Source organism: Dama dama, chromosome 5 (genome assembly GCF_033118175.1).
Source record: "Dama dama isolate Ldn47 chromosome 5, ASM3311817v1, whole genome shotgun sequence".
In the NCBI taxonomy this organism is placed as follows: Eukaryota; Metazoa; Chordata; class Mammalia; order Artiodactyla; family Cervidae; genus Dama; species Dama dama.
In genome coordinates this window covers 109,318,118-109,331,146 of record NC_083685.1, presented here as the reverse complement: position 1 = coordinate 109,331,146, position 13,029 = coordinate 109,318,118, and the positions used below count along the sequence as shown (strand labels likewise).

Below are 13,029 nucleotides of genomic sequence, written 5' to 3'. Positions count from 1 at the left end.
GAAACTCCAGTACTTTGGCCACCTGATGGGAAGAGCTGACTCATCTGAAAAGACCCTGATGCTGGGAAAGATTGAGGGCAGGAGGAGAAGGGGACAACAGAAGATGGTTGGATGGCATCACCGACTCAATGGAAATGGGTTTGGGTGGACTCAGGGAGTTGGTAATGGGCAGGGAGGCCTGGCGTGATGCAGTTCATGGGGTCGCAAAGAGTGGGATGTGACTGGGCGACTGAACTGAACTGGCCTTTGAGGGACGCAAGTTCTAGGTCTTTGAGCTTCAATATGCAAATTCTCCTTCCCTTCCTTTAATCCTGTTAATCAGTTCAGCCAGTGTTTAGAGCCTTCCTCCTGCCTACCCTTCCTAGCCAGAGGTCAAGACTCACCTAGCCAGGTTTAGGACTCACCAGAGATGATCAGTAAATGACAGATGGGGTAAATGATTAATAAAGGCATTTTGGTCTGGCTTCCACACCATGCACACATGGGTTTTTCTTTTCAGTACGTTTAAAATTTTCCATCAGAAAGTTTTAAGGGAAGGGAATTGGGGGGGGGGGGGGGGGGGAAAGAATGGAATAAAACATGGCCTAATATCACTTACTAAAAAGTACCTAATTTAATATAAAGTTGGTTTTCTACATGGAAAAAAAATACACAGAAAATTAAGTTTCAGGTAGATTATAAACCTAAAAATAAGATTTTAATTCAACTACATTTAAAAAAAAAGAAAGCCCCATAACCTCACTGTTCAAGAATACCTGTGGTTGAGCACCTTGGGGCAGGAGTTCCTTATCTATATTGCCAGGGTGTTTGCCTCACAGGCTTGGCCAGCTCAGCTCAGCTTGTCTCAGGGGTTCCAACAACGTGCTGCTGAGCAGAAAGAAACATGAGCCTGGAGCCTGCTTGTAGGACACATCACGGTTTGGCTCTTCACCTGAAGCCTGGTGAAGCATCTGAGGATTTTAACAAGGCTTCTGATGAACATAGGAACCCAAAGAACCAGGCTTGCACCAGTCTCCTCCTCTTGAGCGGGGCACCTCTGGGCCTAGGTCAGAACCAGGTAGTAGCCATCTGGATTCTGCACTGAAAGCAGTTAAAAAAAGAAGGGGCTCTAGTGGAATGAGGCAGACCTCCAACCTACTCTGCTGCTCCCAAACATCAGAGCAGCCTGTGGTACATCTGCCACATCAAGTGTTCTTCCAGGGCCCCCGAGTCCAGCTCTTTAGGACCCCCCTGGGTACAGGAGCACAGAGGAGGGAGAGAGGGCAGGCAGTGAGTAACCAGGACCACCAGCCTGCTGCTCAGAAGTGCTCTGCTCCAGGTGATGTCCAGCAAGCCCCTGCCCTCATGACCAGTATGACTGTTGGTGGGGTTGAAGCAGTGGTGCGGAGAACAGGAGCTTTCCCTCTCCTTCTAATAACTCCCTGAAACCAGGGCATTCCCCACCCCTGCACCCCCCCCCCCCCCCCGTGAGAATATTGTTACTTTTTACTGAGCAATGAGTAGCCGTTCTTGGCTATATGACTCTGTCTCTTTGATGCAAAGCTGGCATGGAGCAGATGTTCACCACTTGGTTGGGGCACAGCACCCACAACACACCTTCAAGGAAACTTTCAGTCTCATATAGGAGACAATGTAAGACAATCTTACCCTTTCTAGGGCCTGCCAGGCACACAACCGCTCCCTCTAAAACCCCTACCTTTCTTCACCACAGCCACAAAGTATGATTCATCTTTCAGATTCTGAACCACCTGCAAGGGAGAAGGGGTCACTAAGACAATTCTGTTCTTAGAGCCAAGCAGAATAAGCTATGGCAGAGACAGCGAGACTGGGCCTGAGGTTGGAAGAGTATTCCAGGCCTTGGAACGTGCAGGGAACCACTGCCTACTTTACCTGGTCACTGAGGAGAATGAGGATGCCCCCGGGGCCCTGATGGAAAAGATGATAGATCTGATTGGCTGGGAGGGCCAGGAGTTCAGCCAGTTTCCCCAAGAGCTCTACAGCACTGAGTTCATCCAGAGAGATTTCTTGATAAAAGCCTGGGGGTGTGGGCAGCACAGGGGCAGGAGTCAGTGGGGGGTGCCACTGCCCAGAGGGCAAAGTAACAGTTCATTGGGAGGCACCCAGATGGCGCCCACTTCCATTTTCACCTCCCATTCCTTACCTCTGGCAAGGCCTCAAATTGAGAGGAACCTCCAGTTTAAAGAATTGATGGGACGCCATATGAATGAAGCCCAAATACAATAACAAGATTATAGTGTTCTAATCCCTTGTACCAATAGAATGACAAATTTGGATGGAATTTGTGGAATCAAAAGTGTAGAGCATGGAGGAATAAACCCAGGGAGACATCCTGGAAGAAGACGACTAGTCAAACCACAAAAGATGAGAATGCCAAGGGCATGCTGGGTCCCAGGCCAGAAGAGGTTTCATGCAGCCACGCCTGGCTTCTTTTGTTTTCTGAAGAGGCCAGAACCTCACCTGAGTCAGGGTTTTTAGGAACCTCATCGTCTTGCCTAGAGGCCTCCTGAGCAACATATAAGGTCAGCAGGTGTCGGACCGGCCTGGACCAAGAGAAAAGTCTACAATCGTACCTGAACTAACAGGTCCCAGTTTTAGCCCCTTTGGGAGAATCCCACCTCCTCCCAGGTGTCTAGGGAGAGGGGTCACCAAGATTTAGTGAACGCTGGACCCTGTGGGGAAAGGAGAGGAAAAAAATCCACCTTTACTCCCAGAAACTGAGTGATGCACACGGGAAGGCCACAGAACGAAGTCACAGCAGCCTAACTTTAAGCCCAACTCTGCTAGGCTTGCTCTGACCTCAGGCAGCAGGTTGCTGTCCTCCTCAGAGTTCTTACTATCCTGAGTTTCTTACTTTGTGAAAAGAAGTGGGGGTAAGTAGTTTTTCAGGTGCCTTCCACTTAAACATTCTATGAAACAGGACTGCAGCTGAGTTGGTAAGTGCTGCTACACTGGGAAGGCTTCCCAGGTGGCACTAGTGGTGAAGAATCTGCCTGCCATTGCAGGAGACAGACAAGTTCAATCCCTGAGTTGGGGATGATAGCCTGGAGAAGGGCGTGGCAACCAACTCCAATATTCTTGCCTGGAGAATCCCATGGACAGACGAGCCTGGCAGGCTACAGTTCATAGGGTTGCAGAGTCAGAGGTGACTGAAGTGACAGCACGCACACACTGCAGTGAAAAGGGAACCCTGGTTGGCAATGCCCAGCACCTGGCTCTGAGAGTATTGAAAAGGCGGATCCCGTCAGCAGCTCCACAGATCTGGATAAGGTCCTGGCGAGTAAGCTTCAGCAGATCAGTGCCTGCAAAGTCAGACAGGGCTAGATTAGGGGAAGAGAGGCCAGGATCAAGGGTGGCAAGGGATACAATCCACTATTAGTCTACAAATAGCCCTAGTATATCCAGACATGGGAGTCAGACTTGGATTCAAATCCCACCTCTGCCACTGGCTAGCTATGTGCCCTTGGGCAAGTTATTTAGCCTCTCTGAGCCCTGTTCAGTGGTGATGTATAAATTGTGAGATAATGCACAAGAGAGCCTAGCAAGCATTGTGCTTTATCAAAAATTAGTTCTAAATAAAAGTTAGTTGAAGGACACAGAGCAAGCCAGGACAGACAGGCTGCCTGCCTGAGGGCCCTCAGTCCCCTCCAGGTCTGGTCCCTACCTGTGGGCCAGATCCCAGCCTCACCAGTGAAATTGGCCAGCAACCGGCAGTAGCTGAAGAACCAGTGCCGATGCAACCACTGCTGTGTCTCTGGGACGGAGGCCCCAGGGTTCAGATCCTGAGGCATAAAGAGTGGTCCAAGTAGCACCATGGACTGAGAACAAGATGGAGGGGAAACATCCCTGCCCTTGGGGGTCCCAAGTCTGAGAAGGGAGGCTCATCCTGCCTGAGGGACATGCCCGATGCCATCAGGCAACCATTTTGCGATCTTTGGCCATACCACGTCTGCCCACCAGGGGGCAGGGCCACCCTGTTACGGAGAAAGATGGAACTGCTGAGAAGGCTTCGAAAGAGTTGGGGGTGGGGGGAAGACTCACAAGAGCCAGGCTGCCCCCCAAGGTGTCCAAGGACAATGGTGAGGAGCAGAGCCTGTGGGGGAGCAGGGAGTCTGGCTCAGGGGAGCAGGGTGGCCAGTCTCCTGCCCCCACTTCCCTAGGCCTGTCCTGGTGTCAACCACATGCCCCAGAAGCTCCCTCAGCGGCACCCCTGGGCCTGCCTCCTGCGTTGAGGGCTTCTCTCTTCACTCTCACCCCAGGGGCTGATAGGTGTTTATCCTGCCTCACCTCTCTGGGGACAGGACCTTGCAGGAGTCGGGAGAGGTCAGAACAAAAGGGCTCAGAGGCGGGTGGGCCCCTGAAATGGGCTCTGGCCACGGTGAACACTGTGGGGCAAACAAACAGCAAGGTTAGCCTGGACATTCCAGAGTGCCGTGGTGACTGCTGGCAGGCCTTGGACAAACTTGGTGCCTGCCTCCAGGAGTCCCTCACAGGTAGATCAAATTTCCACACAATGAAGAGAGTTAAACTAGCCTCAGGTCTGGCTGGGGGAGTCAGGGGAGGCTTCCTGGAGGAGCTACAGCAGCAAGGGAGATGCTCCAGGAAGAGGGAGCACAAGTCAGGATGCTGCAACAGCAGGGCACAGAAGAGGCAGCCTGTGAGCGTCAGCTCCTGGGAATTGTCAACTACAGGCAGTGCAGTTTGTCCTCGAAGGAAACGGGGAATCACTGGTGTGTATGTGGGGGTGCTGATGATCCTGCAGCAGCCGCAATACCTGAGGCCTCAGTTTCCCTGAGTGTACCATGAGGATGTTTTCTGCCCCCCGGCCCCCACCGCCCAGCCTCATACCTCCACGAAGACGGTGCTCTCACAGGCTGTCTGATACTTGTTTCTCTCATGCACAGGCTGTTTCTCAATCTTCTCCCGGTCAGTTTTCAGTTTCCGGTCAGCTCCTTTGGGCTACAGGGGGGTAACAAGGAAACATCAGAGCTCCCTTCCTTACCTGCCCACTTCTCATGACAGGAAGGGCTCTGAGAAAGAGACCAAGCCCTACCCCCTCTGTGTCCAGAGAAGGAAACAGTCCTAGGTACAGGACCTGCAGGCTGAGTGAGGGTCCACCGCAAAGCCAAGTCAGATCCACACAGCCAGCAAGGCAGTCCCTGAGAGGGATGGAGGGGAAAGGGCCCTGTGCTGCCCGTACCTTAAACACCTTGACGAGGCAGCCCGCTGAATGCAGGTGCTCCAGCGGAAGCTCCTTGTCACTGGGCTTGAAAGTGTCGATCTGGAGGCGGAAGGGGACGCCTTTCTCCCCACCTTTTTTCCGAGGAGTGAACTCAGGGCTGATGCAGTGAACCTGAGGTGGAAAAGAAGGTGACTCTATGTCCCGCCCACATTCAAGGGATCTCACCTGAAACCTGTTACCTGTCTGCCACCTGCCAGCCACAGCAACTTTCCATCCCCAACCAGTGTCTATTCTTAAGGCATACCTTATTAGGTTCTTTCCCTGGTTCAAAATCCCTCAGTGGCTCCTCAAGACTGTGAGATGAGAAGCAAAGTCCCTGACCGTGGCATTCAAGCACCTTAAAGAGACAAGTCAAACCTTTTTGCCTGTCTGCTCTTTCTCCCATCAATGAACCCACTGACCCACCCATCTAGCCTCCTTACCACTCCAATGCACCTGCAGAGCTGTCCCTTGAGTCCTCTACTGGGAAAGCTCCCTCTGCTCACACTTGAGCTCATACATTCCATTTCAGGGTAGAGTTACCAGTTCAAAATTTATCTAAATTGAGTGTCCTGTATTTTATTTGCTAATTCTAGCGGTCTGCTCTAGGAAGGCTTCCTGACCTGTACAACCACTGTAGCCTTCCCGCAGTCTTGTGAAGGACAGCTAATGAATCTAACTTTACAGGTAGGGAAGCTGAGACTGGTAGAGATTACATTACCCGGGGAAGGTTCATGCCAAGAAGTGGTGGAACTGAAATTGTGCCATATCCACCTGGCTCCTCGTCCGGGTGCTTAGAGTACAGAGGACATTCAAAAAAGGGACTTATAGGTGAATTTTGACAATACTTTTTATTATAAAAGGAAATATATTCAACATAGAAAATGCAGGGGGGCTTCCCTGGTAGCTCAGCTGGTAAAGAATCCGCCTGCAATGCAGGAGACCCCAGTTCAATCCCTGAGACAGGAAGATCCCCTGTAGAAGGGATAGGCTACCCATTCCAGCATTCTTGGGCTTCCCTGGTGGCTCAGAGGGTAAAGAATCTGCCTGCAATGTGGAAGACCTGGGTTCAATCCCTGAGTTGGGCATGGCAACCCACTCCAGTATTCTTGCCTGGCAGGCTACACAGTTCATCGGGTCGCAAAGAATCAGGACTGAGCAATGAAGTACAGTACAGCACTGAAAAAGTACAAAGGATACGGGCATCTCCATCACCCCACCTCTCAGAGACAGTACCGGCACTCCAAATCTTCGTTGTGACGAGACAGAAGCCAAGGCGCACACACTCGCCTGACATCTGTACTCGCCTGACAGTACTTGTTAACATTCAAGTTTTGTTTCTGTCTTTTCTCTGGGCAAGAATAAAACACAACTTTTATATACACACACACTTTTATTTTTGCAAAATAGACATCAAACATTAAATACAGGTCTACATTCTGCCTTTACGTACGGGAAAGCAGTTTCTCTTGTCATGAAATATTTCTAAGACATCATTTTAATGGCTACACAATTTCCATTATAAACTACTAAACACTTATTTCAAAGTCCACCCTTATCTGATGGACATTTTGATTAATATCTTTTAATATAAAAAATGGCAGGGGTATTTATTATGGTACTTATTCAACACTGCATTTCTTGAGGTGGAAAATGAGGGAAAATGAGTATGAACATTAAATTTAATAAAATTTGCCCACGTACCTACAAAATGGATGCACCAATTTGCATTCTCGGGATATGAGGTTGTCTGTTTCTCTAAAGCTTACCAATAATAAAAGTCTTTGCTAGTGTATGTGTGTGTGTGTGTGTGTGTGTGTGTGTGTGTGTATAGTTTGTTGTTTAATTGCCAAGTCATGTCTGACTCTTTGCGATGCATGGACTGTAGCCCACCACTTCTCTGTCCATGGGATTGCCCAGGCTAGAATACTGGAGTGGATTGCCATTTTCTTCTCCAGGGGATATTCCCAACCCAGAGATTGAAGGCATATCTCCTGCATTGGCAGGTGGATTCTTTACCACTGAACCACCAGGGAAGCCGTGTGTGCATGTGTGTGTGTACATATATACATGTAGTTTTAATTAGCATTATTAACATTTTGTGACTTTGAACTGTCTACATTTATTAGCAATTTGTATCCTTCTTTATAAATTGCTTATATCTTTTGCCCATTTTTGTATTGAGCGTTCATCTACTTTTTCTTTTTAATGTATGAGCACTTTTTATATATTTAAAATATAACATTATATATGTTATATGTGGCAACCATTTTTCCCATTTGATGTCTCCTTTTAATTTTGCCCATACTTTGCAGACCATTACTTTCCATGAAGCTAAATCCTGTCCTATGTTTTGTCATTTCTTCCATCACCTTAATGTTTGACAAGTCCGTCCTTATGGTGACGTTCAATCAACATTTGTCCACCTTTGTTCCTCACAGTGCTTTCTGGAAGTGATTCATTCTTATTACCTCCTCTGACCTCCACCCAAGCTCACCTTCCTTTCCCATATAGGCTGCTGCCACCCCCATCTGACCTCCAGCCTCCTTCCTGTCCCAGCTTCAGACTCACCTGCAGGAAGAGAGAGGTCCTCTTGGTCGGGTCCCAATAAAACTCCACGGTGTTCAGTTGTGAGGGCAGCACTTGGGGTTCCAGCACCCCCACGGACAGTGGGATATCTGCAGGCACAGATTGGCAGGCAGGGAGCAGGGCTCAGCACCACCACCCCTCATCCACAGGGGCCTCTAAGCCAGACAGCAGCCCTGAAGGGCCCGGGTCCCTCCCCGCTCACCTATGTCCAGGATGCGGTCCCCAGGCCGGCTCCACCTCCACCCGTCCAGCTGCTGCTGCTCCGTGTACTGCAGGCGCCGGTCGTGGAAAACCACACGCACCACGCTCTGTGGGCACAGGACGGTGCCGGGCATTTGGGAACCAGCTCCCACCTCTGGGACAGGTCAACCTTTCCAGCCTCTCCCTTACCTTTCCTCCCACACCCAGGGGGCAAAAGGACTTAGAATAACTAGATCTGTGTCCAGGTGCCACCTGCCACTCAACAAGCGGTGAAACTGAGGAAGTAACCTAGAGCCTCAGTTTCCTCATCTGTAAAATGGAGGAGTTAATCCCTTTGCACTCAGTCACTCTTTCTTCGAAGCACTTAGCAGTTTGCAATTTGTAAATCAACTTGTAATCATATCTAAATTGTTCAATGACATGTTTGTCTCAGTAGAACGCAAGTCCCCTGAGGAAGGAAGCCACATCTGTCTCTTTACCCATGAATCTCTAGTGCATAGAACAGTTTCTGGCAAAGAACGGGAGCTAAATAAAAACTTTTTTTTTCCTGAGAGATGGAATCATGTGTGTGAATAATGCTATGTTAATGTATTTCTAAATCCTGGTTCTGCTACTTACTGGCTCTGTGTCCTTGAGAAAATACTTCACCTCACTGTGCCTGTTTCCTCAACAATTCCCGCCACCACCAAGCTGTTGTGAAGGTCAAATGAAAAGGTGGACTTGAGAGGGTTATCCTTGAGAATGACATCACCGTGATGACACTGGCTTCCTGCCAGAGGGATAGTCATAGCCAGCCTTTGCCAGGACTGGGAGTGGAGGCACTTGCCTTCAGCAGCGGGGCTCCTGGGTGGCATCGACCAGTTTGGGGTTGCAGAGCATCCGTACCTCATAGGACTGGCCTAGGAGAAATTGAGAGGAAGTGGGCACCCCTCTCTGGGGGGCAGAGAGGCTGCCTGCCACCCCCAGCCCACCCTGGGTCCAGCCTCCCGCTAGCACCCCGCTAGCCCCTCTCCATCCCTAGGCCCAGCACACCCTGGTTCAGGTAGGTGAGGGTCTCCTCCTGCTGCTTCACGGCCGACGAGGTGGCTGCGCAGAGCACGTATTGGAATGCCGGGCAGGGCAGCTCCGCTTGGGGGATGTTGGCCAGCTCTTCCTGCTTGAGGTAGGGGAAGGGCAAGGCCTCCCTGCCAGGAAGAGGAAGGCACTGCTGGCTTCTGCCCTGTCCACCCCCTCCTCCAAGAGGCTTTGACTCTTTCTGCCACATTCTGCCTCCAGGGAGCCTACAGTTTGCTGGAGCAGGTACCCCTCCCTGCAGCAGCCAGGGCCTAAGGGGTCCCCATTCAGCTCCTCTGGCCTCCAGCAGACCTCCCTTCAGGTGCAAATCCCCAACACTACAATATTTGCAAACATCTGCCATCAATTACTTATTTGCATCCTCAAGGCTTGCTTGACAGCCAGTGACTGCCCAACAGGTGTCCTGAGCGGGTGGGTGGTTAGGGTGTTTTGAGATGTCCTGGGACCCACTAAATTCCAGGTACCTTTGACCGTTTCCCAGTGGGTTCGCAGTGAGTTGGATATGACTGAGCACGCACACACTGACCAACCACCCCCCAAGAGCAGGAAGCCCATAATCTTCGGCTTGAAACAGATGGCCCTACCACGTCCATCACAACTCAGATCAGTGCCTTCCTCGGGGACTGGAGGGAGGGGTTCTGGCCCTTACCTGAGCAAGCTGCTTGGTGGCCCAGGGTACAGCTCCCCGGGGCTCGGCTACAGGTGGTCCGACTGGTTGTGCCAAAACAGCATCTTGGAGAGACAGCAGGACCAGCTGTGTCGCAGGGAACATGGCACTGGGTTGGGCTGGACACCCCGGGCCATCCAGCCGGGGCCCCAGGCTTTATACAGGCAGGGACAGACGGAAGGCTGGGGCAAGGCTTCGGCCCCTTATTGGCTGAGCAACCAGGGCTCCAGGAAACTCAGGACCTGTTAGGCAGCCCTAGCTGGGGGGGAATGGAGAAATGATATCCCTAGGGCTCCACACCAATCATTAATTCAAAGAGGAGACAGTTTTGCAGCAAGACCAGTCACAGGGATGGATATCCACTAACCCCACCTTCACCGTTCCCCAAGAGGCCCAGGAACCATGAGCGGCACCCTGGGGCTAAGAGATTAGCTCCAGATATATAAGCCAAGATGACTCCTGGAGACCGCCTGCCTGGACCCCTCACAGGACACTATGGGGGCTGGGAGCCTGACTGCTCCAGGGGACAGGACAAACAGACACACAGCATCACGTGGACCTACAAAGGGCCTTTGCTCCCCTGGCCTCCCCCCAGCCGCCCCCCATATAGGGGCAGTGATGGCCCAACACCTGCCCTGTCACTGGGGGCTGCCTGGCTAGGGGCCTGGAGTTAACAGGATATAGTCCAGAATGCTGTGGAAACAACTCAGGGGGTGGTGATGGGAGGGAGAGCACGCCAGTGAGAAGGAGGGGGTGGGCCTGGGAGTGCCCCCTCCCCGGGGAGGTAGAAGGAGAGGAGGTCCAGCTCTGCCCTGGGGCTTGGGGCGGACTGTGTTTATGGATGGCCCCCTTCCTCAGGCTCAGCTCCTGTTGTCACTGTACACAGTCAGCCCTGGCCTGCGGCCCCCACCTCCCACTACTGTGTTTGGTGTAAACAGATAAAGGCGTTGCAGAGAGCAGAGATTGGGCTACAAAGATGTGGCCTGACCTCATGTGACCCTGACTATCCAGGCTTTGTGATTCTGGCGGCCCCTCCTCAGAGGAAGGGAGAAGGAAAACCAGAGTATGCTGCCCTCCCCGCCCCCATCCCCCCACTCCCCCACACACAATGGGCAGGGTTCCTCCAGGTACCTGGCCCTCGGTCCTGTACCTACATTCTTCTCCTATGAAGCCAGACCAGAGGAGAAAAGGGGATGGGAACATTCTTGCCAATGGGCGCCAAAGAAACTTTGAGTCCCCAAGATCCCCATTAAGACCCCTAAGACTTCAAGACTCACCCATTGCCCAAGCTGGATTCAAGGCCAGAAGGCCCCCAATGGGACTCTCTAAGGGGACGGAGCAAGATACCAAGAAGGACAGAGGAAGGGGCTAGGAAGGGTCACGAGGCAGGGCGTGGCCCTGGTCTGGGTGGATCAGGACGAGGGAGTGGTAGTGGGGCCGAGGGAACGTGGAGGTGGTGGGAGGAGGCTTGTTACAGAGGACGGAAGTAGAAAAGGCTGAGACCGGTGTGGGCCCTTCAGAGGACACCACCAAGAGCTGGAGTGGGGAGGGGGACTGCGCCATAGGCATGCAGTATCTTAATCCCCCCTCGAGCGACGGAACCCACGAGCACTGTAATGGAAGCCTTCTCTGGACTGCCAGAGAAGTCCCAAAGCATGATATATTTTTTTTAAGGTGGATTTTTTTTCACATCCAAACAGCTCTATCATTGTCTAGGCATGGCATAACTCGATCCTAATAATACCCTTGGGGTTATTCCTTACCCTAAGCCAAGGAAGTAACTTTTTTTTTTTTTTAAATTGCTAAGGAATAATTCACCATCCTTCTCCTCTAACCAAAATTTGTTGTTTTGTTTTGTCTTTTATCCCAGGCAACATTCTAACCTGGAGAGTTAGAGTGTGAAGTCTACCGCTCCCTCAGAGGAAGAGGGGCTGAAAGGAGTGTTCCTCATCCATTCATTGAACCTACCCAGTAGTAGCAAGTGAAAGTTGCTCAGTTGTGTCTGACTCTTTGAGACCCCCATGGACTGTAGACTGCTTGGCTCCTCTGTCCATGGAACTCTCCAGGCCAGAATACTGGAGTGGATAGCTGTTCCCTTCTCCAGGGACTCTTCCTGACCCAGGGATCAAAATGGGGCCTCCTGCATTGCAGGTGGATTCTTTACCAGCTGAGCTACAATTATAGGCCAGTAGTAGTAGCGGGGTTCCTTTTCCTAACAAACTGTCTCTGAGGCTTCTAGGTGCGCAGGTCCACAAGGCATCATACTGAACAGCAGCCCTTAGAGTTTGAGGATGCACAGACCTGTCTTTGAGCCCCCAGTCTTGTATTCCTGAGAGTTCATCTCACCAAAAGGAAGTCTCACATTGGAAAGGTACTTGGTTCATGTTTCAAAGTTACCGCCTCCTTTTTTTTTTTTAATAATATATTTTAAATTTATTTATTTATTTTTGGCTGCACTTTGTTGCTGGGCATGGGCTTTCTCTAGTTGTGGAGAGTGGGGACTACTCTTCGTTGCAATGCGCAAGCTTGTGGTACTGGGGCTTAGTTGCCCCTCGGCATGACTCATGTCCCCTGCACTGGCACCTGGATTCTGAACCCTCGACCACCAAGGGAGTCCACTGCCTCCTTCTTAAAACCCTTCTGCCACCCAGCCAGTTGGCATTTATGTTCTCCATGTGTCTCAGCCCTTCACCAAATTCCTTCACAGCAGTCATCTGACATGCAGTTTATTCTTTGTTCACTTTGCTTAATGTCTATTTTCCCATCAGAGTGGAAGTCCCTTGAAAGTAGAAACTAAGAGGTGGGTTAGTGTTTAGGTTTAAGAGTATGTTTCTCGAGATAGACCCTGAGTGCAAGCACAGCTGAGTGGGTTTGGGCAAGAAACTAAACCTTTCTGAGGTTCGTGCTGCAACTATAAAAAGGGGATGATGAGAACCTCTACCCCACAGGGCTGGGTGAAAATGAGTGAGGTGATAATTGAGCCCTCAGTAATGTAGGTGTCTTTTTATTTATTTATTTATTGTGGCCTCACTGCACAGTGTGTGGGATCAGGATATCTCAAGTCCCTGACCAGGGACAGAACCCACATCACCTGCAGTGGAAATGGGGCGTCTTAACCAACGGATTGCCAGCAAAGTCCCAATATAGATGTCCTTTTCTCTATATATTTCCAGTGTCTAGCCCATTACACAGGTTAATTTATTTAACACTTGAAAGTGTAGGTTTATTTATATAACACATAAATGTAGAGGGTCTGCTT

General features: G+C 50.8%; 1 pseudogene; it reads right to left on the bottom strand.

Annotated features, from left to right (window-relative positions):
• Positions 1-771: 771 nt before the first annotated feature.
• Positions 772-9,369, bottom strand: LOC133056040 (transcription factor CP2-like protein 1; annotated as a pseudogene).
• Positions 9,370-13,029: the final 3,660 nt, after the last annotated feature.